The sequence below is a fragment of the Pseudorca crassidens genome, chromosome 16 (genome assembly GCF_039906515.1).
Source record: "Pseudorca crassidens isolate mPseCra1 chromosome 16, mPseCra1.hap1, whole genome shotgun sequence".
NCBI lineage: Eukaryota > Metazoa > Chordata > Mammalia > Artiodactyla > Delphinidae > Pseudorca > Pseudorca crassidens.
Genome location: NC_090311.1, coordinates 55,789,890 through 55,816,956, shown reverse-complemented (window position 1 = coordinate 55,816,956; position 27,067 = coordinate 55,789,890). Strand labels below are relative to the sequence as shown.

At 43.2% G+C, this 27,067-nt stretch overlaps 1 protein-coding gene across 30 annotated transcripts in view; it reads right to left on the bottom strand.

Moving 5' to 3' along the window:
• KCNMA1 (potassium calcium-activated channel subfamily M alpha 1) overlaps positions 1-27,067 on the bottom strand; it is a 748,425-nt gene that overhangs the window by 382,928 nt on the left and 338,430 nt on the right. The gene's annotated exons all lie outside the window — the stretch shown is intronic.

The following is a 27,067-nucleotide window of genomic DNA, read 5'->3' as shown; positions in this document are numbered from 1 at the left end:
TGGCCAACTGGACTGTTAATTTAATTAGGTTCATAGGATGAGAAAACTTCTGTGGCACTGTCAGGTCACCAGTTGCCGCCTGTTGTCACCAAGGTCTAAATTTATGGCCATCTTTGCCCTACTTTTCAAATTTTGCCAGTTCTAAGAGTATATTAAAGGGAAAAATGGAATTGAAAGCTGGGACTCAAACAGCCACCTATACACTCAGTTCACAGCAGACAAAGGTGGAAGCACCCAAATGTCCACTGACGGATGAATGGATAAACGAAATGGGGTCTGTACATAGAGTGGAATATTATTCAGCCTTAAAAAAGGAAGGAAATTCTGGCACATACTACAGCACGGATGAACCTTGAGGACATCTGCTAAGTGAAATAAGCCAAACACAAAAGGACAAATACTGTATGATTCCACTTATATGGGGCACCTAGAACAATCAGATTCAGAGAGGCAGAAGTAGAAGGGGGATTGCCAGGACCTGGAGGAGGTGGGGATGGAAAGATATTGTTTAGTGTGTATAGAATTTGTTTGTTTTTCTATAAAGAGCTGAATAGCCAATATTTTAGGCCACAGGGTCTCTGTTACAACTACTCAAGTCTGATACTATAGTGCAGTGGGCCCCAAGCCTTTTTGGCACCAGGGACGGGTTTCATGGAAGACAATTTTTCCACGGACTGGGGGCGGGGAGGTCTGGTTCAGGCAGTCATGCGAGTCATGGAGGGGGACAGTTCAGGTGGTAACGTGAGCGATGGAGAGCAATGCGGAGCCAGATGAAGCTTCGCTCGCTCGCTCGCCCGCCGCCCACTGCCCACCTCCTGCTGTGTGGCCTGGTTCTTAACAGGCCGCTGATGGTTCGGTCAGTGGCCCGGGGCTTGGGGACCCCTGCTATAGTGCAAAGCCAGTGGAGACAGCACATAAATAAATGGGCATGGCTGTGTACCAATAAAACTTTATTTACAAAACCAGGGAAAAAAAGAATGTGTGCTAATGAAAAAGAAATTGAAAGTGATGATAGTTGTAAACATTGCAAATGTACTTAAATCACAGAATTGTACACTTAGAAATGGCTATAATGATAAAATCTTATTTTATGTGTAATTACTACAATAAAAAAAACTGGAAGAAAAATTCTGAGAACCTGCAAGTGGAATCCAGCAGTATATATTTCAAATCTCAAATATAATCACCTTCTCAGAGTGATACAAATATCTCTCCTTTCAATAGCAGTTGCTATCTCCAAGAAACTTGTATTACATACATGTGATTCTTGCCTCTCTGGGATGTTTGATCTTACCCCTTAGTTAATTCGAATTTCTCCTTTAGTTTCCAGAATCTCTCCCCATTTAGCCATAGACACCTTATATGAGTCCCCACCTTCCCCTCCCCCTCCCATCCTCATCTTTAACTGATGCACAAAGTGGGCTATGACTTTCTCAGGAATCAGGGAGCTGACTGGAGCCAGAACCTACTTTGTCTTCTGGTAACTGTAGCTAAAGTCCGAGACATGATTGAGAGTTTTTAAAAAATGTGCCCTTGACCACAATAGAAAGAGAAAATAGGCTTCCCTGGTGGCGCAGTGGTTGAGAGTCCGCCTGCCGATGCGGGGGACGGGGGTTCGTGCCCCGGTCCGGAGGGATCCCGCGTGCCGCGGAGCGGCTGGGCTCGTGGGCCATGGCCGCTGAGTCTGCGCGTCCGAAGCCTGTGCTCCACGACAGGGGAGGCCACAGCGGTGAGAGGCCCGCATACCGCAAAAAAATAAATTAAAAAAATAATAATAACAAGAGTGTGCCCTTGGCTTGTAACCACTTTAAAAACACGTAACAATTTCCTCTAAAAGGGAATGGACTAGACACAGGGCACTGGGTCTCCAAGTCTAAACCTCAAGGCCAAGCTGCAGTAATGACTTGGTCACAGGCCCTCGGTGTGTTAGTGGGACCCTATAGTCACACCTAGAAACAACCTAAAATGTCCTTCTTCTACAGTAATGATTTTGCGGCCAAAGGGTGGCTTTTAAAAAGGATTGGCATGCACCCTAGAAAGTAGTGCATCAAAGCCCCTCAACACCAAGGGAGTTGGCTAAAGACGATGAACAGCCACTGAACTGAAATTACAACATTGACACGAACACTGACCAGGCTTCAGAACCCATTACCCCCCCATGCTAGGTGTGGCCACCGATATGCACGGCTTGGTTCTGAAAGCATCACACTGTATTTTCTCCTTTGTAGAACTGACTCCTGACCATAACAAATGGGTTGGCGTTGGCAAACACTACCTGGGCTAAGAATGAAACTAGCAAATACCTTTTATTAAGGTCTACAGCCGAGTGAAATCCAGGTCTCCAAAGAGAAGGCACTAGCTTGCCCACTTCTGATCTCTCTCCCTCCTTCCCTTACTCAGAGGAAAAAATATATATTCTATATATTTACCATTGAATTCTTACAGACAATCTACCCTTTCTGAAGGAAGTAGAAGGTTTCAAGAGATAGCATTCCTCATGCTCACGAATTTCCACTCCCACAGCTGGGAAAATCACAAGTCAAGGCATAAACCTCAACATGGATAACTATGGATGGGATGCCCTGAGTGATGACTGGATGTCCATCAAACACTGCACCACTACTAATTCAGAAAGGCCGGACCACAGCCCTGGCTGCCGCCCCACTCCCTTCATGGGTCTCCCTGTCACCCCATGAGGATCAGACGCTCACAACGCCGCAAAGGGTGACAGGAGGTCAGGCAGACTAGAGACCAACAGTTGGAAAACCACAAGCTCCACTTTCACGGGGCACATGCTAGGGGGTGGGGGGACGTGAGCATCGCCAGGTAACACAAGCTGGCCCGCCTCTCAGCCTCACAACTACTCTGGGAACAGAAGAGGGCTGTGGAATGCCACGTGTCTTTTCAAGGCCATTTAAAATGAGGAACAGTGTGTGTCTGACGTTCAGGGCTGCTTTAGACTTCAGACTACGTACAGAGTTAGCCCTTCAGCAAGGCAGGGGCCAGAAAATGTGTGAAGGATGATTTATTCCCTATTTTTAAGAGCTTCGAAATACTGATCAAGGAGAAAGCAGAACTGAGGTGCATGTCCTCCAGGCTTTTGTATGGGTTTTTCAAGTTTTCGGTTTCCATACTGGGAGAACCAGCACCTTCTCAGGGTTTGTGGGCTCTGTTATCATAATCCAGCAACGCGTTTCTTTTTTTTAATTAATTAATTTATTTTTGGCTGCGTTGGGTCTTCATTGCTGAATGCAGGCTTTCTCTAATCGCGGCGAGCGGGGGCTACTCTTCGTTGTGGGCTTCTCACTGCGGTGGCTTCTCTCGTTGCAGAGCACAGGCTCTAGGCGCGCGGGCTTCAGTAATTGTGGCACGTGGGCTCTAGAGCACAGGCTCAGTAGTTGTGGCGCACGGGCTTAGTTGCCCCGCGGCATGTGGGATCTTCACGAACCAGGGCTCGAATCCGTGTCCCCTGCATCGGCAGGCGGATTCTTAATCACTGCGTCACCAGAGAAGTCCACCAGCAGTGCATTTCAGCCCCAGCCTGATCACCAGATTCCCCTCTCCATCCACTCCGTTCACTCCTCTGAACTCCCCGTTCCGTTCTCCATTCCCTCATTCATGGCACCCATCTGCTGAGTGTCCACTATGGACTCGGGGTTGAGCTGGAAGGGGATACCGAGCTGGAGAAGAAGGCCCCTGTTTTATACAACATGAAGGCCAGCTTTCATTCTTGTGCAAGGCAGGATGACAGATGCCAAGATGAGGTTCCTAGCATCGAAAGCCTTTTGAGACATTTGTGCCCCAGCCTAAGAGTGGTTCTCAACCTTGAGTGCACATCACAATTCTCTGCAGGGCCTGTTAAAACACAAATTGCTGAACCCATCCCAGAGATTCTGATTCTGTGGGAGCCCGAGAATTTTCATCTCTAACAAGCCGGTTCAACGACTATAGTTTGAGAAACCGTTGCTTTAAAACCCTCATAAAATAATAAATAAATAAATAAATGTTTATGTTTTCAGGATATTCTTTCTTTTTTGAATATGGATGGAAAAACATATTAAATTGGTTATTTTAGGTATGCACTATTTGGACAAATTTCCCTTAAAATATCTATAAAAACATACCTCAAAGACTTCTGGAAGGAAGAAAAAAATTGGCTAGAACTCTTTATCTTGAAACATTATTCAAAACCATTTTCACACTCTAGTTTGATGTGCTAGTCAATGCCAGCAAGCTTTTTTTTTAATTAAGTTGACATATCTTCCCCCATAGAAAGCTACCTCATGAATTTAGTATATGATGTCACTACTGCTAATAAAGTGATTAAAACCCCCATTTCCAGGGGCTTCCCTGGCGGCGCAGTGGTTAAGAATCTGCCTGCCAATGCAGGGGACACGCGTTCGAGTCCTGGTCTGGGAAGATCCCACATGCCACGGAGCAACTAAGCCCGTGCGCTACAACTACTGAGTCTGTGCTCTAGAGCCCACAAGCTACAACTACTGAGCCTGCGCACCTAGAGGCTGTGCTCTGCAACAAGAGAAGCCACCACAATGAGAAGCCCGAGCACTGCAACAAAGAGTAGCCCCCGCTCGCTGCAACTAGTGAAAGCCCGCAGGCAGCAACAAAGACCCAATGCAGACAAAAATAAAGAAAAATAAAATAAATTTATAAAAAAATACCCATTTCCAATATGTAGGCTTAGATTTCTGAAGTCCTAGTTCCACCCAGGATTATAGATTTGTAAAGGCTGAGAAGACTTGGTTTCCAAAGATATCAATAGTCCCACAAAGGGAAGATGGGAGCTCATCAAAAAATGATTTTCTTTATTGCTGGAAAGAAACAGTGTGAAAGAAGAACAGTTGCCAACATGGCTTCCAAAAACAAAGGAACCAAAGGCCATGGCTCTGCCCATTCTCCCCAGACATGTCTAAGACAGAGGGAGGACAGACCAGCGCCCTCTGTTTGGGCTCCACCCATGCAAGAACCTTCTGGCAGTCGTTGGTCTGCCCCACCTTCATAAGAATGTGGGTCTGCTTGACAACATCTCTCCCACAGCAGTCACGTTGATGACCTTAAGCTGCCTTTGTAGATTTTGTTGTGAATGCTATCAACACAGGGTGGTTGAAATTGTTTTTAAGCCTTGTTTCTTTTACCTTTTCTTTTTTGTTTACTTTTCTATTGAAAAATCAAGGACTTCCCTGGTGGTGCAGCGGTTAAGAATCCTCCTACCCATTCAGGGGACACAGGTTCGATCCCTGGTCTGGAAGATCCCACATGCCACAGAGCAACTAAGCCCGTGCACCACAACTACTGAGCCTGCATGCCACAAGTACTGAAGCCCACGCACCTAGAGCCCATGCTCTGCAACAAGAGAAGTCTCTGCTCGCTGCAACTAGAGAAAGCCTGCGTGCAGCAACGAGGACCCAATGCAGCCAAAAATAAATAAAATTTAAAAAAAGAAAAGAAAAATCAAGCCACTCAGATGCATGTGGGGTGACAATTCTTAGTCTTTCTCCCAAAAGTACCCTTCCTCTGCTGCTCCACTGAGGGGGGCCTCCAAAGGAGTCTGGGGAGACTCTAATTGAGGAATTTACTCCATTCTCTACTATAATCACCAGTTTTCTTCTCATTCTCTCAAATATGATCTCCTTGAGGGTAGACACTATGTCATTCACGTCTGTGTCCCCACCATTCTCTTAGTCATTCCACAAACGTTTATTGAGGGACTACTTCGTAGCAAGCTATGTGCAATGCCTGGATATATAGCAGAGAATAAAAGTGGGCCCTGCCTGCATGAAACTCACAGCCTAGAGGAAAGACAGTCAACCAATGGTCACACGAGTAAAAACTGCACATGGCGAGAAGGGTGCTAACGAGGAGAAGCGAGCTTTGTTGACTGCGGGGTCCACGGAGACGTCCCTGAGGAAGAAGGATTAGAAAGAATTAACTAGAACAAGATGAGCATTTCACACACAGAAAGCAGCACGTCCAAAGCTTCTGAACCACCGTCCCATCTGTATTTGCTGAGTGAACAGAGGGACCAAGATGGTGCTACCCATCACCATGAGAGCATGGAGTGAGGGCAGGGGAAACACTGACCACACTGAGCTGAATGAAGACCCACTGTCCTCAAGAAGGAAGAGGTACCTCCATTCTGAAGGTGGAGAAACTGAGGCACGGGGAGCTTAAATATCTTGTGAAATAGGCAGATCTGGGCCTCAAATCCATGTTCCGCTCCCTGCCTTTGTTCTTTTAACCCAAGACGCCAAAGCTACTTCCTGAATTTGGGATTATGAGGCCTCCAAGGTCCCAGAAACGCTCCCCCCATCACGCCTTCCCTGGTGGAACTCTGAAGTTTCATCAGCTTTTTCTGAGTTCCTTAGTGAAGAAGGAGCAAGGCTGAAAAGTGCTCTTGGAGGGCTGTGATGGGAGACCCCCCAAAAAATGAGGACACAAAAGGCAGTCAGAGACTCCACTGGCCCCACAAACCCTAAGCAACCCTCTCTCCCATCGCTACGGACAGTGTATGTTTACTGCTTTACTATACATTATTAGCATATTTTCCAGTTTTATACCCCGTATTGGAAAATTCTTTTATTACATTCTAATCGGTAAGGACCATCCGGTAATGGAGTAGGCTGCTATATGTAATACTGAGCTTTCTGTCCCTGGGGATATTCAAGTAGATGCAGGAGGTCACTGGCCAGGAATACCATGGAAGGAATTTGCTTATTATATCAGCTTCTGATCCCATTTTTAATAAGCCAAGATTAGAAGATCTTTACAGCAGAGATTGTGTTAGGTCTCTAGGCCTCTGCTGACTACACATCCCAGTCTGCCTGGTATCCAGGAATAATTATTAAGAACACTCCTTTTCGTGCTCAGGAGTGTTCTTTGCAGAGGACAAAGAATATGGTCATCCAATTTAAGACTCCTGGATGCTTGCAGAGGCCTAATGCATCCTGACACACTAGCTGTTAAATATCCCGAAGATGGGAACAGATGGTTTAGAATTCTTAGAGCCACATCAAAAAATTTCTTGTTCTCTGTTTAATAACCTGATATACCTGACCCAGCAACAGGTGAATGATGATGTCTAAAACCTCCATTATGTCTTACAAATTCTCTCTCTCTCTCTCTCTCTCGTGTGCATGTGTACACACATACAGGAAACTGTATGACATGACACTCAGCCATTTGCACAGTACAGGAAAGACGTAGGAAAGACAGAAGCTGGTAGCCTTTCTATGGCACTTGTGCTACCTTAATGAATGAGTTTTCTTAAAAAAAAAAAAACCTCTTAAAAAAGGTCTTGTAGGGAGGGTGGGAGGGAGGGAGACGCAAGAGGGAAGAGATATGGGAACATATGTATATGTATAACTGAGTCACTTTGTTATAAAGCAGAAACTAACACACCATTGTAAAGCAATTATATCCCAATAAAGATGCTAAAAAAAAAAGGTCTTGGCTGGCAGAATATAACTCATACATTGCTGGAGATGATGGGGACTGATCCACTCCAACTGAATCACTGGATGTTGAGAAGAAGAAAAATGGATATCGAGATTTCAGATCAAGAGCAGTCCATTAAAACCAGTTCCTGAGGCCATGGGAAGTGGCATATGCACGCTGGAGGAGCATCTAACACAGCATGCTCTCAAAACTGGTTCTTGGTGAAAAGAGCAACGCAGCCCCTGATCCCACGGTGAACTCTAACTCGTGGGGAGTTCGGGTCTGTGTCACTGTCAATATGCTCTCCGCACAAAATAATATAAAGGGGAGTGATGGGAGCAAATGCTTATAGATGCTATTTTGTTTATTTCTTTTTTAAGCTTTATTGAGGCATAATTGACAAAATAAAAATTGTGTATATTTAAGGTTTACAACGTGATGATTTGATATATGTGTACACTGTGAAATGATTACCTCAATCAAACTAATTACCACATCCATCACCTCACACAGTTACCATATTCTTGTGTGTGTGGTGAGAACACTTAAGGTCTTCTTTCTCAGCAAATTTCAAACATGCAATACAGCATAATTAACTATAGACCCCATGCTGTACATTGGGCCCCCAGAAGCTATTCATCTTATAACTGGAAGTCTGTACCCTTAGACCAACATCTCCCCAGCCCTCCATCCCACCATCACCCAACCCCTAGAAACCATCATTCTACTCTCTCTGCTTTTGTGAGTTTGACTTTTAGATTCCATAATAAGTGAGATCATGCAGTATTTGTCTTCATGTGTCTGGCTTATTTCACTTAGCACAGTTTCCTCCAGGTTCACCCATGTTATTAAAAATGGCAGGATTTCTTTCTTTTTTATGGCTGAATAATATTCCACTGTAGACAGATATATAAATATAGACATTTATTACATTTTCATTATCCATTCAACCATCAGTGGAGACTTAGGTTGTTTCCATATCTTGGCTATTGTGAATAATGCTGTAATGAACATGGAAATGCAGGTATCTCTTTGATCCACTGAAGCTGTTTGTTAAAAATACATTTCCAAATGTTCTGATTCTAAAGGTTTGAGGAAGGGCTCTGAAATCTGCATTTTCAACAAGCAACACCATGCCCCCATACTCTGTAATTCTGACACATTTTGAGAGAGGTCTGTTTATTGCATCAGTTCCTCTCTGGCAAGAAGAACTTAAAAGTTTTTAAAACCCAGATCACCAAGTTGCACCCCAGAGCAATGACATGAGCATCTCAGAGGGGAAGGAACAGGCATGAGTAGTTTTCCGATGTATTAGAAAATAAAGCTCCTTAGGTAATTCCAGTGTGCAGCCTGGGCTAAGAGCCACTAACAGCATGTATCTGAAATCTGTGGTCACCTGAGCAGTGATTGGGAGGCATCCGAGGGCAGAAACATGCAATGACAATTGAGGGTGTGGGTCCGTGAAGCCCAACACGGAGAGTCAGGGCTCTGTGCTGGTGCGTGGGGAACTGATTCCCCAGCATCTCCACTGGAGTGACCCTGGAAGAGCAGTCCTCAGTGAACCCAGTCATTGAGGAGGCCCGCCTCTCCCCCGACACACCCACACGCCTCTTTGAAACCGAGGCCGGCAGGGAGGCTGTGGCATGCTGAACCTCAGGGTGGTGGGGGACACCGATGACAGTGTGACGGCTAGGATGGAGCCAGAGCCCGGCACTGACTGGACCACTGGCTGCCATGTGAGCATCAGGACCCTGAGGAGTTTGGGCAGGCTGTTCCCGGCTCTGCAGGGTCCCTTGAGCAAGCACAGCCATCTCATCCCCCGCTCCTTGGCACCTCTGGGCCCAGGTACAGGGCTTGGCCCTCAAGCACGCGGATGGGGAGACAGCTGCTTCCTGCCAGGGGCAACGCAGGCCTCAGTCCTTACCAAGAAACAGGCAGGAGCAGAAGGTGTAAGTAGGATCTGGTTTGGAGATCCCCCAGCTCCAACCAAATCCACATCTGTTTCAGCAAAACGAAGGTCATGTAAATGTATGAGTTTCCACAAACTTCCTGTGGCACTCCGTCTGCAAAACCTTAGTAACAACAGCACAGGTTGGTCTCTGGGAACTGGGGACAGGAATGAGGATAGTAAGTCCCCAGAAGTCCCTGGAGAACTGCTCATCAGGACGATGGCTCAGTGTCCACCAAAACACAACAGCTAGCTCCTATCTGCTCAAGCACCCTATGCAGTGGCATGAGGGTGAACTGTAGGCCAGTGCCATGCAACAGAAATAGAATTCAAGCCACGTTTGTAATCTTTAGTTTCCTAGTACACACATTTTTTTAAAACTTAAGTGATATTCACATTTTCAATATTTTCTATTTAATCCATTATATCCAAAACATTAAGCATTAAGAGGAATGTGAACATTCAAAACACAGCCTCAAGGAGCTTGTAGTCTAGTTGGGGAGATAAAACATATACACAAAAATAGTTAAATATCTACATCAAGTATTGTGGAATAGAGTGTCCTCAAAATGTGAAAAATGATATGTGCTTTGGAACATCGAGCAAGGAGACGGGAATCTGTACATCAAGGAGGGAATTCATTCATTCATTCATTCATTACTTCAACATGCAATTATTATCAAAAATTATTAATGAGATACTAAACACAACTTGTACACCCAACACACCCACTGCAATACAATTTCTTTTGTGATGCCACAGTTGTTACATTTAGTGAAAAGTAGTCCTACTAAAACAATAAAGTTGTGCTTAACAGAAAAATATTTTATATTGCCTTAGTTTTGAGGTTTATATTGAAATTAGTTGAGGTTAAATAAAATCTGAAAACTCGGTTCCTCAGTGGCACTAGCCACATTTCAAGAGCTTGACAGACACATGCTAGTGTCCACTGTATTGGACAGCACCCAGAAGAACATTTTCACCTTTGCAGAAAATTCTTTGTGGTAGCATAGCTCTAGACCCTTAAACAATTACAAAAGGTCCCCATTCTCTTTCTACCAGTCCAGGATGACAATGCTTGGAAGTGTCCTGAGTGACATGGATGGTCCCTCCTCTCGCGGAAAGGAGCATGATGGTTAAGGGCTCGAACTGTGCACTCAGACACTCACCACCATGCGACCTCGAGCAGATCACGCTCTATGCCTCAGTTCCCACATCCATCAGAGGGAAGTAAGAAGAGCATCTACCTCAAAGAGTTAGAAGGATGAAATAAGTTAATATTTGTAAGGCACTCAAGACAGCGTCTGCCATGTGGTAAGTGCACTATCGATAAATGTTAAACAAATACATTTCCAGCACGATGTCTGCCGATTGGGCACACTGAATATTACATTCCAGAATGATCTTACTGGAAGATGCAAAAAAAATCTCACCTATAAACAGCTACCAACCTTCTAGATGACAATATCATTCATTGATTCACTCAAGGAATATTTATTGAGTTCTTACATTACACAAAGTACTGCAACCCCAGGCTCAGAAATGTTTCAGAATGTCTGTCCCTTTCCCATCCTCCAAACCATATCTTCCTGGTCCTCCAAGGCAAGGATAGAATGCCACCCATCTGCAGGCTCCCTTCCTTATTCAGGTCTGACCTCAGGTCAGCTTTCCTCATAGAAGCCTTTCCTGACAATCCTTCCTAAAGCTGTGCCATGGGTGTGCTAGTGCACACAGGTACACACTGCACTGGCCCGTCCCTTCACACTGTTCATTTCCTTTGTTGGCTTATCATTACCTGAAATTACTTTGTCTCTTTACTTCTTTACTCGTTCATTGCTTATCTAACCCCGAGAGAAGACAAACTCTGTAAGGACGGAGATATGGTCTGTTTTGTCCTTGCTTTATTCCCCGACACACAGATCAGTGGCTGAAACACAGTAGGTGCTTTCAACAGAATTGCTGAATGAATGAATGAATGAATGAATTCCCCCTTTGATGTATAGATTCTCCTGCTGCTTCTTGCTTGATGTTCCAAAGCACATATCATTTTTCACATTCTAAGGACACTCTATTCCATACTACTTGATATAGATGGTTAACTATTTTTGTGTATATGTCTTGTCTCCCCAACTAGAGTACAAGCCCCTTGAGGCTGTGTTCTGAATGTTACGTTCTTCTTAATGCCCAGCATAAGGCATGTCCTCAATGAATACTTGTGGATGAATAAATGGGAAGGATAAAACACAGACCCTACATTTATTTTTTTGGTCACACAAGGTGGACTATTTCTACAAATAATAATTTGTAAAATGAATATATATACATACAGCTATATGTGTGTGATGTTTCACATTCTAATTAAATGAAGCTATTTTTGCAACTATTTTCCAATCCAAGAGTAAAACTGTAAAGAATAATGTTAAATGTTAGATCATTAAGTCAGCTTTCTTTAATTACATGGCAGTGTTTCAAAAAAGCTTTGAGTCATCCTTAGGATTCTTTGCCGGGGTGCAGCACGCGCTACATTTAAAACGGCACTGACTTTAGTAAACGCATTTCTATTGCAAATGATTTGTTCCAACAAAGCAAATCCTTGGCAAAGAGCTGCATTTTTATTTTAAACCCCCTACCAAGAAGAGATACATGGGAACATTATAAGCACCAGATGAGAGATGAGAAAACTTGACAAGCTCCCTTTATCAGAAATCTCCAGGATACCCTCTGTTTTAACAGAGGCATCAATTTGTCTACCCTCTTCAATTTCCAATCCTAGGACACCTCCTTTTTGTAAATATTTTCTATAAGATAGCTGTAAGTCCTCAGAACTTATAATAAACACTTAGGGATATCAATATACATCCATATTTTCTTTCTCTTTTATTCCCTGCCCTCCTGTCTCCCTCCCATTCTTCTTCTCTTTCTTTCTAAAACAAAAATCTGGCAGTCGGTCACATGTGTTCCTGAACGATTAAGCATACAGACCAATCATTTGAAGCAGGAAAAAAAAAATCCCATAAAGGCTAAATTATGTTCTGATGTACTTATTACATGAAGGGTCTATTATGATAAGCTATTATACTTGCGAGATGAATTGAATTCACATTTATGCAACTCATCTATTCCTAGAGAAACACAGATAAAAATTGCACAGCAGCCTGAAAAGGTTTGTGAAATGGATCTTAAGAAGATCAATACTCTAAGATTTTAATGTCAAATTGAGACCATGGAAAAGATGGTCCACAGCAAGGACTCAATTTCCAATAAAAAAGAAAAGAATTAATCAGGTGAGCAGAGGGGAGCATGGACATTCAGGTGGGAGCTGTTGGGGAAGGAGCTGGTAGAAGTCTGGTTAAGCTATTAAGGAATAATGGGTAGAGCTGGAGGGTGGAAAACAGTCCACTTATGCTTTCATTTCTCCACCCATATGTACTGACCTCCTATTATATTATGGACATTCCCAGCAGGAGGGACATCACAGAGAACAAGGGACAGAGCCCCTTACCCAGCTGATATTCTGTTGGGGCGAGGACCCTTTCTAAAAATTAGTTATGACAAAACATGCACGATGTGATGTTTATATGTACATGCGGGACAGGGAAGGACTTTTTTTTTTTTTTCTCTGTTGCCTTTCTCTTGAGTTTTGAAGGTTCACCTTTATGATGACATCTAAAATTTCTCTGGGCTTTGTGAGATCTGCATTACAAACAAGGAGCTTCCTCTCATGGAGTCTATCTTCCTTTCTCCTTCCCTCTTGCCATTATGAATCGGGGGATGCAGTTAATGACCATGACAAATCATAAAAGATTTCTCCTAACTTCTTCAAGTCTGACTATCCTGATCAGAGCCTGTAGGTACAGCCAGCCGTGAACCACATGCTATTTATAGGCTTAAAACCCAGGCAGGATTTGTATCACACATGATGAAAACGCCAGCCTCTCCCAGGACCTAGGATCCTAAACAAATCTCCTCTTCCCTAAATCCCTGGAGGATGCCCACACAGTTCCTCCCATACATGTGTTTAATCAGGATCCCCTCCTCCACCCCCAATCAAGGAACACACAATTACCGAGCTAATCATTTAAATGATGCTAGTAAGAAACAAAGCCATTTTCCTTGTTAAAAATGTGTCTGCTGTCCTATCCATTTATCTGTTTTCTTGGCAGTGCTCTGTATTAATTTATTGCTCAATAAAGCACAGACACCAGCACAGTTGCTGAGCCATGCCTAGTGGAAGGCCCACTATTTCATCCAACAAAGACAGCCCATAAGCCAAAGACACAAACAAAAGCACGATGGGCCTCACAAACCCTGGCTGGTTAATCCTGGCTCCATTTGCTCTCCCAGAGACACAAAAGGGAGGCAAGGGTACAGCTCTGGGGAGAATGCAGGTGACTAATAATTATCGATTATCAGAGGAAATGGAGTATGTTTGGTCTGTTAGCCAAGTGCCACTGGGTAAACCTCACTACCACAGGTGACCTCGTGGTGAGCTTTGACGGGAAACAAGCTGAAAAGGGAAATGATAAAGATGAAGATGGGGGTGGGACTTGGCTTGCCAAGGTGCCTGCCATTCCAGGAGATTCTCCCTCTAGATGAAAGTGACGCTTGTAGCTTCCTTTGCAATTAAGACAACAGTGACTCATCACAGGGTCCCTGTTCAGATCTTTGCTTCAGTGCAAACTCTTGGCAATGATTACCTTGCGTACAGAAGGGCTTAGCATCTGACAATCTCTTTCACGGATGATCAGTGGATGGTCAGGGATGGTCAACCACATAGACACAGGTTCTTCCTATTGGAAGACTTAGACCTCAGAGAGCCTTTAGCAACTGCAAGTTCATCAACTCAGACCTGAAGGGATGGCCGCGGGTATCAGGATTCACTTCTTGACTTCTTAACCAGCACCAGCCTAGCAGAAGGTTTCCAAGGAGAACGAGCCCAGGGAATCTGGGCCTTGCTCAGGAACCTAACAGTGAAGGAAGTTTCAAAGCCAAGAAAACTGAGCACCAAGGATAGTTCCAAGGATTCAAAAAGGTCATTGACTGTTAACTTCTATCATCTTGTCCTGGGCCTGAATTTTAGGGGAGAAAACTGGGACCCGGTGAGGAACTGACTTGTCCAGGGTCCTTCTATGAGTCGGAGACAGAGGCAAAATTAGGAGGATGGATGACAAGGAAGGAAGGGAAACGCCCAGAGGGTCTGCCTTCGACTCAGTGGCTGCTGCCCCAGAGAGGGCACACCTGGCCAAGCTACTCACAAGCAAGAGACGTAAAACCACAACAAAACCCACAAAACTGACGGACATCCTTCCCTTCTGCAGGAACTTCTCAGCAAGCCACACTGGTATCATCATTGCTCAGCAGAACGACAAGAGTGAGAAGAGAGGCACATGTAACACTGTCACCAGGAAAGAGAAAATGGCAAGGGAGGTCCAGCACTCACCGAGGTCTAATCCATTCATGCAACCCCCTTTCTGCCTCTCGTTGTAGTGAATGGTGAGGTTATGCTCCCCTCCATCTCTCCTCCTAGGGTCCCCCTGGTGAAGGCATAGGAAGGCAATGTGAAACTACCTTCTCTTGCAGGGAAGGTCTTCAGTTCACCAGAGAGAGTGGGGAAATGCCAGCAGGGGTCCTCACCAGCCCTGTCACATGCCATATTCCTTTCACCTCTGAACCTTTCTTCAAACGGTGTCACCATGCGCACTGTCCTCGCCCCTCTCCTCCACATTCACAAATCGTACCAGTCTGTGGAGCTCCATTCATGAACCTTCCTCTAGCCACTCCCGTCCCCATGACATCATCCTTTTCTGAGCATGGACAACGTGTATCTCGACCTCACCAGTTAACTGGGTTGCTTCTCAGAGCAGGCACAGCAGATGTGCACAGAATCAGTGCCTGCTATGCGCTTTAATTTAATTAGATGACCACTTCCATGACCAGACTGCTCAGGAGCTGAGGTCATCCTTCTTATGTACCTCCCACTGTGTGTCGGGAGTATGCTCTGAAGCTAACATGCAGATGCCGGGGCCTAACCTCAGACCTGCAAACTCAGAATCTGGATCCAGGTCAGGAGTAACTGCCTCAGAGTGCTTCCCACTGCAGTGGGCGTGCAGAGGACACGAGGAAACACTCGCTGACCTGGCATTGTCAATGCTGACCATGGAGAGGGGGCTGGGCTTGGAGTCACGAGACCTCGTTTTAACCCTGCGTATGTGGCCCTGGTAGTTTCTTAACCCTCTGGGCTTCTGTTTCTTCACCCCTGTCACAGACACGGCAGGTGTGTGGCTCAGGGATGCGAAGTTTCCGGCACAGATCTAGCTGTAAGAGGTGCTCACTTCGAGGTGTTTGTATGAGGAGTGAAATCTGTGCAGGCCTGATTGATCCAGAAACTACCCTGAACCAAATCCATAACAAAAGGCTAGTGACTGGGCCTGGCTTGGGGGTACACTAATAACATAATAACTCTATAATAACTCAATATAATAACATATGACATCAATTAATAACATAATATTAATAGCAGTCAACATGTATATGATATGTATTTTGTGCCAGGCAACTCTTCTAAATATTTTACTTGTATTAACTCACTTAATCTCTACAAAACATTTCAGAAGATAGCACTATTACTATCACACCCACTTTATAAGCTAGGAAACTGAGGCCCAGGGCTGTTGGCTCATTGGCGGAACATCCCACAGCAGCCAATGGCACAAAGGTGACATTCTTACACCCGTCACTCCTTCCTGAGATGTCTGCCAGCTGCGTGGTTCATTCCTTCTCTTTGTGGTCGCTGCCCTGGGATCTGCTAAGAAGTTCTCAGCAAGCTGTCCTTGCCAAATAGAGAGCTTTGTCCTCCCCTGGAAAAAGCCCTCTGTCCCCCAGGGGAACAGAGGAGGACGTGAGGAGCTGCTATATTGGCCCATTCCATCCACTGGCAATGTTTGCAGGGCTGAGCTCCGGGCCAAATCTTAACAGGAAGAAGCATCCCTTGGACCTCTCTGCCAGGAGCACAGGTTCCCAGCCCCACACAATACAGAAGCTGACTAATGCGAAATGCAGAGGTGTACCCTGTTAGCTTTCCCATGATGTGGCTGGGCTCAGAACAAAGGGACTGTCGATTAGCCGATGCATTTTTTTTCAATAATAATTTTTATACTGATTATATGTTAAAATGGTAGAATTTGGGATATACATTGAGTTAAATAAAATGTGTTATTAAAATGAACTTTACCCAATTCTTTTTCCTATTTTTAATATTAGCCAATACATTTTTAAACTTCTGAATGATCGATGCTCTCTCCCCAGGCAGGGAAAGTAGCTGAGAGGATCGCACAGTCCACATGCCAACCCGACAGAGAAGCTGGGGCTGACTACAACATGGACACCAGCCCCCAAGCTCTGCCCCTGACAACTCACCTCCAGGGACAGGGAGTGTCTCCAAAGTGAGGGTGGCGTTCCTCCTGGGGCTCATTCTCTGGATTCTGGTGTCACTGCAAAGGCCCTGATCATTTATCCACATAACCGGCTCTACAGCTTCTAAACAGATTCAGCAAATCACACTTCTCCCCACTCCCATTGCACCAAACGAACTCCAAGGCACCAGATTCTTTCACTATTTTCCTAACTGGTCACCCTGCTTCTACAACTTGACCCCAAGCACCGTGGGTTAGTGGGCAGGTTCTGATTTTCAAAGCTGCCTGAGAAATCTATAGTTATCCCCATGGAAATGGGCTGTTGAGTCCTTTCGGTTTCTAAGAGTTCAGCCAACGGACAAAAGAACGTTGGAGATGTTTCCTTTCCATCTAAACAATTAAAGGGTTACAGCCTTCCATTAATAAATGCCTTCTAGCTCAATTACACGGACCCCACCCCCATTCAAAAAAAAAGCACGGCTTATTTCTCAAGTCAGTCTTGCCGATTATATGTATACAATCAGCGTGCTCTGAGCTTTGTGACAGTCCACTTGGTGCATGTCTAGCCAACGCCGTTTGCATTTAAGAACTAGGAAAGAATCTGCTCAGCACCTACAGTAACTTGGGCTACCTGCTAGGTGATATAGAGGACACAAGAGAAACAAAATATGATCCTCTCTTTTAACGAATATATATGTCCCATGGACTGACAAAATGAATACCCATAAAACAGCCTGACAATCGTATCAGATTGTGTATGGTTAAATGGAACTATCAGTAGGACAGATAATAAAAGCCTTAGGAACTGAGAAGCAGATGATCAGTGTGCCTAGAATGGCTGGGGAAATAATCTATCAAAAGTAAGGGAGGTAATGCTGGAGAGGGTGTGGAGAAAAGGGAAACCTCTTGCACTGTTGGTGGGAATGTAAATTGATACAGCCACTACGGAGAACAGTATGGAGGTTCCTTAAAAAACTAAAAATAGAGAAGCAAGAAGAACTACAATCCTGCAGCCTGTGGAACAAAAACCACATTCACAGAAAGACAGACAAGATGAAAAGGCAGAGGGCTATGTACCAGATGAAGGAGGTGGAGATAGGCAACCTCCCAGAAAAACAATTCAGAATAATGATGGTGAACATGATCCAGGACCTCGGAAAAAGAATGGAGGCAAAGATTGAGAAGATGCAAGAAATGTTTAACAAAGACCTAGAAGAATTAAAGAACAAACAAACAGAGATGAACAATACAATAACTGAAATGAAAACTACATCAGGAGGAATCAATAGCAGAATAACTGAGGCAGAAGAACAGATAAGTGACCTGGAAGACAGAATGGTGGAATTCACTGCCATGGAACAGAATAAAGAAAAAAGAATGAAAAGAAATGAAGACAGCCTAAGAGACCTCTGGGACTACATTAAATGCAACAACGTTCGCATTATAGGGGTCCCAGAAGGAGAAAAGAGAAAGAAAGGACCCGAGAAAATATTTGAAGAGATTATAGTCGAAAACTTCCCTAACATGGGAAAGGAAATAGCCACCCAAGTCCAGGAAGTGCAGTGAGTCCCATACAGGATAAACCCAAGGAGAAACACGCCGAGACACACAGTGATCAAATTGGCAAAAATTAAACACAAAGAAAAAATTATTGAAAGCAGCAAGGGAAAAACGACAAACATACAAGGGAACTCCCATAAGGTTAACAGCTGATTTCTCAGCAGAAACTCTACAAGCCAGAAGGGAGTGGCAGGATATACTTAAAGTGATGAAAGGAAGAACCTACAACCAAGATTACTCTACCTGGCAAGCATCTCATTCAATCCAATGGAGAAATCAAAAGCTTTACAGACAAGCAAAAGCTAAGAGAATTCAGCACCACCAAAACAGCTCTACAACAAACACTAAAGGAACTTCTCTAAGTGGGAAAGACAAGAGAAGAAAAGGACCTACAAAAACAAACCCAAAACAGTTAAGAAAATGGTCACAGGAACATACATATCAATAATTACCTTAAACCTGAATGGATTAAATGCTCCAACCAAAAGACACAGGCTTGCTGAATGGGTACAAAAACAAGACCCATATATATGCTGTCTATAACAGACCCACTTCAGACCTAGGAACACATACAGACTGAAAGTGAGGGGATGGAAAAAGATATTCCATGCAAATGGAAATCAGAAGAAAGCTGGAGTAGCAATACTCATATCAGATAAAATAGACTTTAAAATACAGAATGTTACAAGAGACAAGGAAGGACACTACATAATGATCAAGGGATCAATCCAAGAAGAAAATATAAAAATTGAAAATATATATGCACCCAACATAGGAGCACCTCAGTACATAAGGCACCTGCTAACAGCTATAAAAGATGATATCGACAGTGACACAATAATAGTGGGGGACTCTAACACCTCACTTTCACCAATGGACAGATCATCCAAAATGAAAATAAATAAGGAAACAGAAGCTTTAAATGACACAACAGAGCAGATAGATTTAATTGATACTTACAGGACATTCCATCCAAAAACAGCAGATTACCCTTTGTTCTCAAGTGCACACGGAACATTCTCCAGGATAGATCACATCTTGGGTCACAAATCAAGCCTCCGTAAATTTAAGAAAATTGAAATCATATCAAGCATCTTTTCTGACCACAACACTGTGAGATTAGAAATGAATTACAGGGAAAGAAACGTAAAAAACACAAACACATGGAGGCTAAACAATACGTTATTAAATAAACAAGAGATCACTGAAGAAATCAAAGAGGAAATCAAAAAATACCTAGAGACAAATGACAGTGAAAATACGATGATCCAAAACCTATGGGATGCAGCAAAAGCAGTTCTAAGAGGGAAGTTTATAGCTATACAAGCCTACCTCAAAAAACAAGAGAAATCTCAAATCAACAATCTAACCTTACACCTAAAGGAACTAGAGAAAGCACAAACAAAACCCAAAGTTAGCAAAAGGAAAGAAATCATAAAGATCAGAGCAGAAATAAATGAAATAGAAACAAAGAAAACAATAGCAAAGATCAATAAAACTAAAACCTGGTTCTTTGAGAAGATAAACAAAATTGATAAACCTTTAGCCAAATTCATCAAGAAAAAGAGGGAGAGGACTCAAATCAATAAAATTAGAAATGAAAGAGAAGTTACAACAGACACCGCTGAAATACAAAGCATCCTAATAGACTACTACAAGCAACCCTATGCCAATAAAATGGACAACCTGGAAGAAATGGACAAATTCTTAGAAAGGTATACCGTTCCAAGACTGAACCAGGAAGAAATAGAAAATATGAACAGACCAATCACAAGTAATGAAATTGAAACTGTGATTAAAAAACTTCCAACAAACAAAAGTCCAGGACCAGATGGCTTCACAGGTGAATTCTATCAAACATTTAGAGAAGAGCTAACACCCATCCTTCTCAAACTCTTCCAAAAAATTGCAGAGAAAGGAACACTCCAAAACTCATTCTATGAGGCCACCATCACCCTGATACCAAAACCAGACAAAGATACTACAACAAAAGAAAATTACATACCAATATCACTGATGAATATACATGCAAAAATCCTCAACAAAATACTAGCAAACAGAATACATCAACACATTAAAAGGATCATAAATCATGATCAAGTGGGATTTATCCCAGGGATGCAAGGATTCTTCAATATATGCAAATCAATCAATATGATACACCATATTAACAAATTGAAGAATAAAAACCATACGATCATCTCAATAGATGCAGAAACAGCTTTTGACAAAATTCAACACCCATTTATGATAAAAACTCTACAGAAAGTGGGCATAGAGGGAACCCACCTCAACATAATAAAGGCCATATACGACAAACCCACAGCAAACATCATTCTCAATGGTGAAAAACTGAAAGCATTTCCTCTAAGATCAGGAACAAGACAAGGATGTCCACTCTCACTCTCACCACTATTATTCAACATAATTTTGGAAGTCGTAGCCACAGCAATCAGAGAAGAAAAAGAAATAAAAGGAATACATAGTGGAAAAGAAGAAGTAAAACTGTCACTGTTTGCAGATGACATGATACTATACATAGAGAATCCTAAAGATGCCACCAGATAACTACTAGAGTTAATCAATGAATTTGGTAAAGTTGCAGGATACAAAATTAATGCACAGAAATCTCTTGCATTCCTATACACTAATGATGAAAAATCTGAAAGAGAAATTAAGGAAACACTCCCATTTACCACTGCAACAAAAAGAATAAAATACCTAGGAATAAATCTACCTAGGGAGACAAAAGACCTGTATGCAGAAAACTATAAGACACTGATGAAAGAAATAAAGATGATACCAACTGATGGAGAGATATACCATGTTCTTGGATTGGAAGAATCAATATTGTGAAAATGACTATACTATCCAAAGCAACCTACAGATTCAATGCAATCCCTATCAAATTACCAATGGCATTTTTTACGGAACGAGAACAAAAAATCTTAAAATTCGTATGGAGACACAAAAGACCCCGAATAGCCAAAGGAGTCTTGAAAAAGAAAAACGGAGCTGGAGGAATCAGGCTCCCTGACTTCAGACTATACTACAAAGCTACAGTAATCAAGACAATATGGTACTGGCACAAAAACAGAAACATAGATCAATGGAACAAGATAGAAAGCCCAGAGATAAACCCACGCACATATGGTCAACTAATCTATGACAAAGGAGGCAAGGATATACAATGGAGAAAAGACAGTCTCTTCAATAAGTGCTGCTGGGAAAAGTGGATAGCTACATGTAAAAGAATGAAATTAGAACATTCCCTAACACCATACACAAAAATAAACTCAAAATGGATTAAAGACCTAAATGTAAGACCGGACACTATAAAACTCTTAGAGGAAAACAAAGGAAGAACACTCTTTGACATAAATCACAGCAAGATCTTTTTTGATCCACCTCCTAGAGTAATGGAAATAAAGACAAAAATAAACAAATGGGACCTAATGAAACTTAAAAGCTTTTGCACAGCAAAGAAAGCTATAAACAAGACAAAAAGACAACCCTCAGAATGGGAGAAAATATTTGCAAACGAATCAACGGACAAAGGATTAATCTCCAAAATATATAAACAGCTCATGCAGCTCAATATTAAAAAAAACAACCCAATCCAAAAATGGGCAGAAGACCTAAATAGACATTTCTCCAAAGAAGACATACAGATGGCCAAGAGGCACATGAAAAGCTGCTCAACATCACTAATTATAAAAGAAATGCAAATCAAAACTACAATGAGATATCACCTCACACCAGTTAGAATGGGCATCATCAGAAAATCTACAAACAACAAATGCTGGAGAGGGTGTGGAGAAAAGGGAACCCTCTTGCACAGTTGGTGGGAATGTAAATTGATACAGCCACTATGGAGAACAGTATGGAGGTTCCTTAAGAAACTAAAAATAGAATTACCATATGATGCAGCAATCCCACTACTGGGCATATACCCAGAGAAAACCATAATTCAAAAAGACACATGCACCCTAACGTTCATTGCAGCACTGTTTACAATAGCCAGGTCATGGAAGCAACCTAAATCCCCATCGACAGACGAATGCATAAAGAAGATGTGGTACATATATACAACGGAATATTACTCAGCCATAAGAAGGAACGAAGTTGGGTCATTTGTTGAGATTTGGATGGATCTAGAGACTGTCATACAGCGTGAAGTAAGTCAGAAAGAGAAAAATAAATATCGTATATTAATGCATGTATGTGGAACCTAGAAAAATGGTACAGATGAACCGGTTTGCAGGGCAGAAGTTGAGACACAGATGGAGAGAACAAACATATGGACACCAAGGGGGGAAAGCCGCAGCAGGGTGGGGATGGTGGTGTGATGAACTGGGCGATTGGGATTGACATGTATACACTGATGTGTATAAAATTGATGACTAATAAGAACCTGCTGTATAAAAATTAAATTAAATTAAAAAAAATCATAACTAACAATAGAACTACCATACGACCCAGCAATCCCACTACTAGGCATATACCCTGAGAAAACCATAGTTCAAAAAGAGTCATGTACCACAATGTTCACTGCAGCTCTATTTACAATAGCCAGGACATGGAAGTAACCTAAGTGTCCATCAACAGATGAATGGATAAAGAAGATGTGGCACATATATACAATGGAATATTACTCAGCCATAAAAGGAAACAAAATTGAGTTATTTGTAGTGAGGTGGATGGACCTAGAGTCTGTCATACAGAGTGAAGTAAGTCAGAAAGAGAAAAACGAATACCGTATGCTAACACTTACATATGGAATCTAAAAAAAAAAAAAAAGGTTCTGAAGAACCTAGGGGAAGGACAGGAATAAAGACACAGACGTAGACAATGGACTTGAGGACACAGGGAGGGGGAAGGGTAAGCTGGGACGAAGTGAGAGAGTGGCATGGACATATATACACTACCAAATGTAAAACAGATAGCTAGTGGGAAGCAGCCGCATAGCACAGGGAGATCAGCTCGGTGCTTTGTGACCACCTGGAGGGGTGGGACAGGGAGGGCGGGAGGGAGACGCAAGAGGGAGGGGATATGGGGATATATGTATATGTATATCTGATTCACTTTGTTATACAGCAGCAACTAACACACCATTGTAGAGCAATTATACTCCAATAAAGATTTAAATAAATAAGAAAGGAAGGAAGGAGGGAGGGAGGGAGGGAGGAAGGAGATAAATGTGGGAAATGTAATCCTAAGTGCACTGTGTCCTGTAAAGCAAAGAATATTCAGTGCACTGGATTGAAATGCTGCGGCTGCTCTTCACTCCTCCATTTGTCTGGAAATCACAAAGCAGCCTCCAAAATCCAGCCTCATCAGAGTATTATGGAAACTTGTCATGGCATTGAAGACAAAAATCATCTTCCCCACCTTATTGGGTCACCCAAAGCAACTCAGCAAATGAAGCAAGGTACAAGGGATTTGAAGTGGTAGAAGTTAAGAATCATGTGACTCAATCTGTAAAAGAATATGACCTCAGCTCAGCGGGAAAGTGAGGGACAGCAAAGCTATTAAAGCAGCACAGCCAAAAGGAAAATAAGTCTTCCAGCCACTACTAGCCATCCCACTGCTCGTCAGTTTCGTGAATGGAAGCTGACTGAGGAGACACACAGTGTATGACACTGAAAACGTTATAGACATTCCTAAATCAGTGGCTTTTTCTCATGGAGTAAAAATACACCTGAAGACCCCCTTGTGATTAATAGTAATGGAGTCATTTCTAGGCTGGTAGATCTCAGAAATGTCCTCACTTTTTTTTTTTGGAAGCTCCAACATTTTCCTTTCCGCCACCTGCAGCACTGGGGCAGGAGAGCCCCGCCTGGCAGAGCTGAAGAATTCCATAAAGCTGTGACCAGACTAATTTTGAATTTATAGCAAGTTTTCTAAGACAACGTGACACTCTACAACATTGAGAATAATTATTCCATCACCTGTTTACGTAAACATTTTAAAGGAAAGGAAAGAAACTGGGGTAGATGCTTTGGGCTTTTTTTCTAACAGATTTTTCGAAGGTAAATGGAAAACTCCCAAAGCAGCCACTGAAAATGCTTAATCCCATGACGGGGGCCTCACCTGCTACAGTGGAAATTCATGGTGGGGAGACAGAGGAGATGGAAGACAAATCTACCCAGCAGGAATACGAAGGGCAAGGCTGAACAAATTAATAACACCACTTCCCAGCTAACTGGTACCTTTCATCAGGGAACCTCAACTCACTTTACAAATAATACTTATTTTCCTGTCTCAAAGGGGCAGGGAGATAAATGGGAAGCCCAAAGGTCACACAGGAAGTGTGTAATTATTTTAAGAATAAAAAACAGGCCTTATTCCCCAGCCTCTGGTCTAACAGGTTCCTCCCTTCAAACTCCCCTGTGCATCTCACCCTTGCTCTTTCAACCAACCACGGTGTCTTTGAAAACATCCAGATTCTTATTCCTCCAACAAAGGACACCACACACCAAAGGCCACTTGGGACCTGAGGGAAACACTGTCCTCATCTTGAAACCTCAAATGGAACAATAAAAGCTTATCTACATGCACCAATGTGCCAGAGATGCCACAAATCACCAGTGGAGGGGAAAATGTGTGGTTCTACAGAAAAAGACGCATTGTCAGACCCTAGAGAACACCCCTTTGGGTTATCTGACTCTGACTGTATGAAAGCTACTTTGCAATTCTGTAAATTGTAGACAAATGATAGCAATGCAAATAATCCTTGTCTATAGACATGTAAACTCTGTCCTGTCCAAGAGAGGCTCAGCTGACTACTCCCTCCCCCTATGGAAAAAACGGTTTTTGCGCATTTGCACATTCATTCTTATATTTCTGATCTACAAATGTGTCTGTTCTTTTCAACCGGTTATAACATCTGCCTGATTCCCTCACTGATTAGGCAGTAGAATAAAATCTTTAACACGTATTCATTTTGATATCTGACAGTCATGATTTTACCCTTGTTGTGAAAATTATTTCTTAACACCAGTTCAACCACAGAAATGATCTACCCCAGAGTTAGAAACACAGATGGGAACAGCAAGAGATGTCAGAACTCAGATGAGAACTGATGGAGAAAATAGAGAGGTTGAAAAGTCCTCTTGCTCACAGTAGAGCTGCAGATCTCCAAACACAAAGCAGGGGATGTGTTTCTCTGGGAACAAATCCATAAATCAGAAAATACCTGTAATTTCATCCTCTAGCTTGTCACTATCTAAATCTTAACTCAAATATAAGACATGCTAACTGGGTCTAAGATCTCAGCTCTGACAAATGCCAATGACAGGGCACCCCTGCTGGAAGCCCTGACAAAGTTTTGTGGGGGGTTAGGAAAAGGTCCCCTCCTCCTTTGGATGAAACATAGCCCCATACTGGAGCTCACGGCTTGGCATGTGGGATGCAGATTTTATTTGAGCCCTTTCTTGTGCCTTCAGCTGGGCACTTCTGCGCAGTGCTCAACCTACAAAACTGTACATGGCGGCCCAGACAGGAAGAATACTCATAGCCCAAGACCCAGAGCCATTAACAGGAATGTACAGCTAGAAGATGGCTGCTGCTCAGCAGGGCAAGAGAGGAACTGAGAGGCTTGTGTCCAGGCTGACCTGATCTAGACCATGGGGGTCCAAAAGCATTGCAGACAATCACTGACTCTGTGGCACCCTGTTCCAACCACACATGGGAACTGACTGACAACTGCCCCACGACTGAATGCTTTCCTCAGGGAGTCAAGAAGTAGCTGAGCAGCAATAAAAAGGAATAAAGTAGATACTGCATGCTGCAACATGGATAAAATTTGAAATCACTATGCTAAGTAAAAGAAGTCAGGCACAAAAGACCGCATATTGTGTGATTCAATTTCGATTAAACGTTCAGAATAGGCAAATCTATAGAAATAAAAAATACATTTGTGGGCTTCCCTGGTGGCGCAGTGGTTGGGGGTCTGCCTGCCAATGCCGGGGACATGGGTTCGTGCCCCGGTCTGGGAAGATCCCACATGCCACGGAGCGGCTGGGCCTGTGAGCCATGGCCGCTGAGCCTGCGATCTAGAGCCTGTCCTCCGCAACGGGAGAGGCCACAACAGTGAGAGGCCCGCGTACCGCCAAAAAAAAAACAAAAAAAAAAACAAAAAACACATTTGTGGTTGCCTAAGGCTGGGGGGTTGTGAGGAAAATTGAAGGAGTTTCCCTAAGACATCCCAAGCGATGTGCCTGGATGTTGTGACGGATGACGATAAAGGGACCGGGCATTCAGGGAAGGGAGACTTCAGTGCAGGTTAACAGGAAAGCTAGCTTCATTGTTAGGCTTCACTGTTCCAACTCTTATTACTGGCTATCCTTAAATATGCTTAGAAACACTATTTTCAATTCCTATCGCAGCCTTTCGCCTCAACTTTTTCCCCACTTTCCTTCCATCTCCTAGATCCAATTCCTCACCCCCTTTATTCTTCGCCTGACAGATGGCAGAACAAAATCTGTGCAGACTGAGTCCCTGTCATTGCCCTGTCATCCAGGTCAGGCTCCATTTCCCTCTACAGCTCCAGCTACAGAATGGCCTTTCCTCAGTGACTCAGGTCTGCCTTCCTCCACATTCCACCAGGCCTGGTCAAACGTGATTCGCTCTGTCTGAAACATTCTCCCGGACCCCCTTCATCCTACCCCTCTCCCATCAGATCTCTTATCCA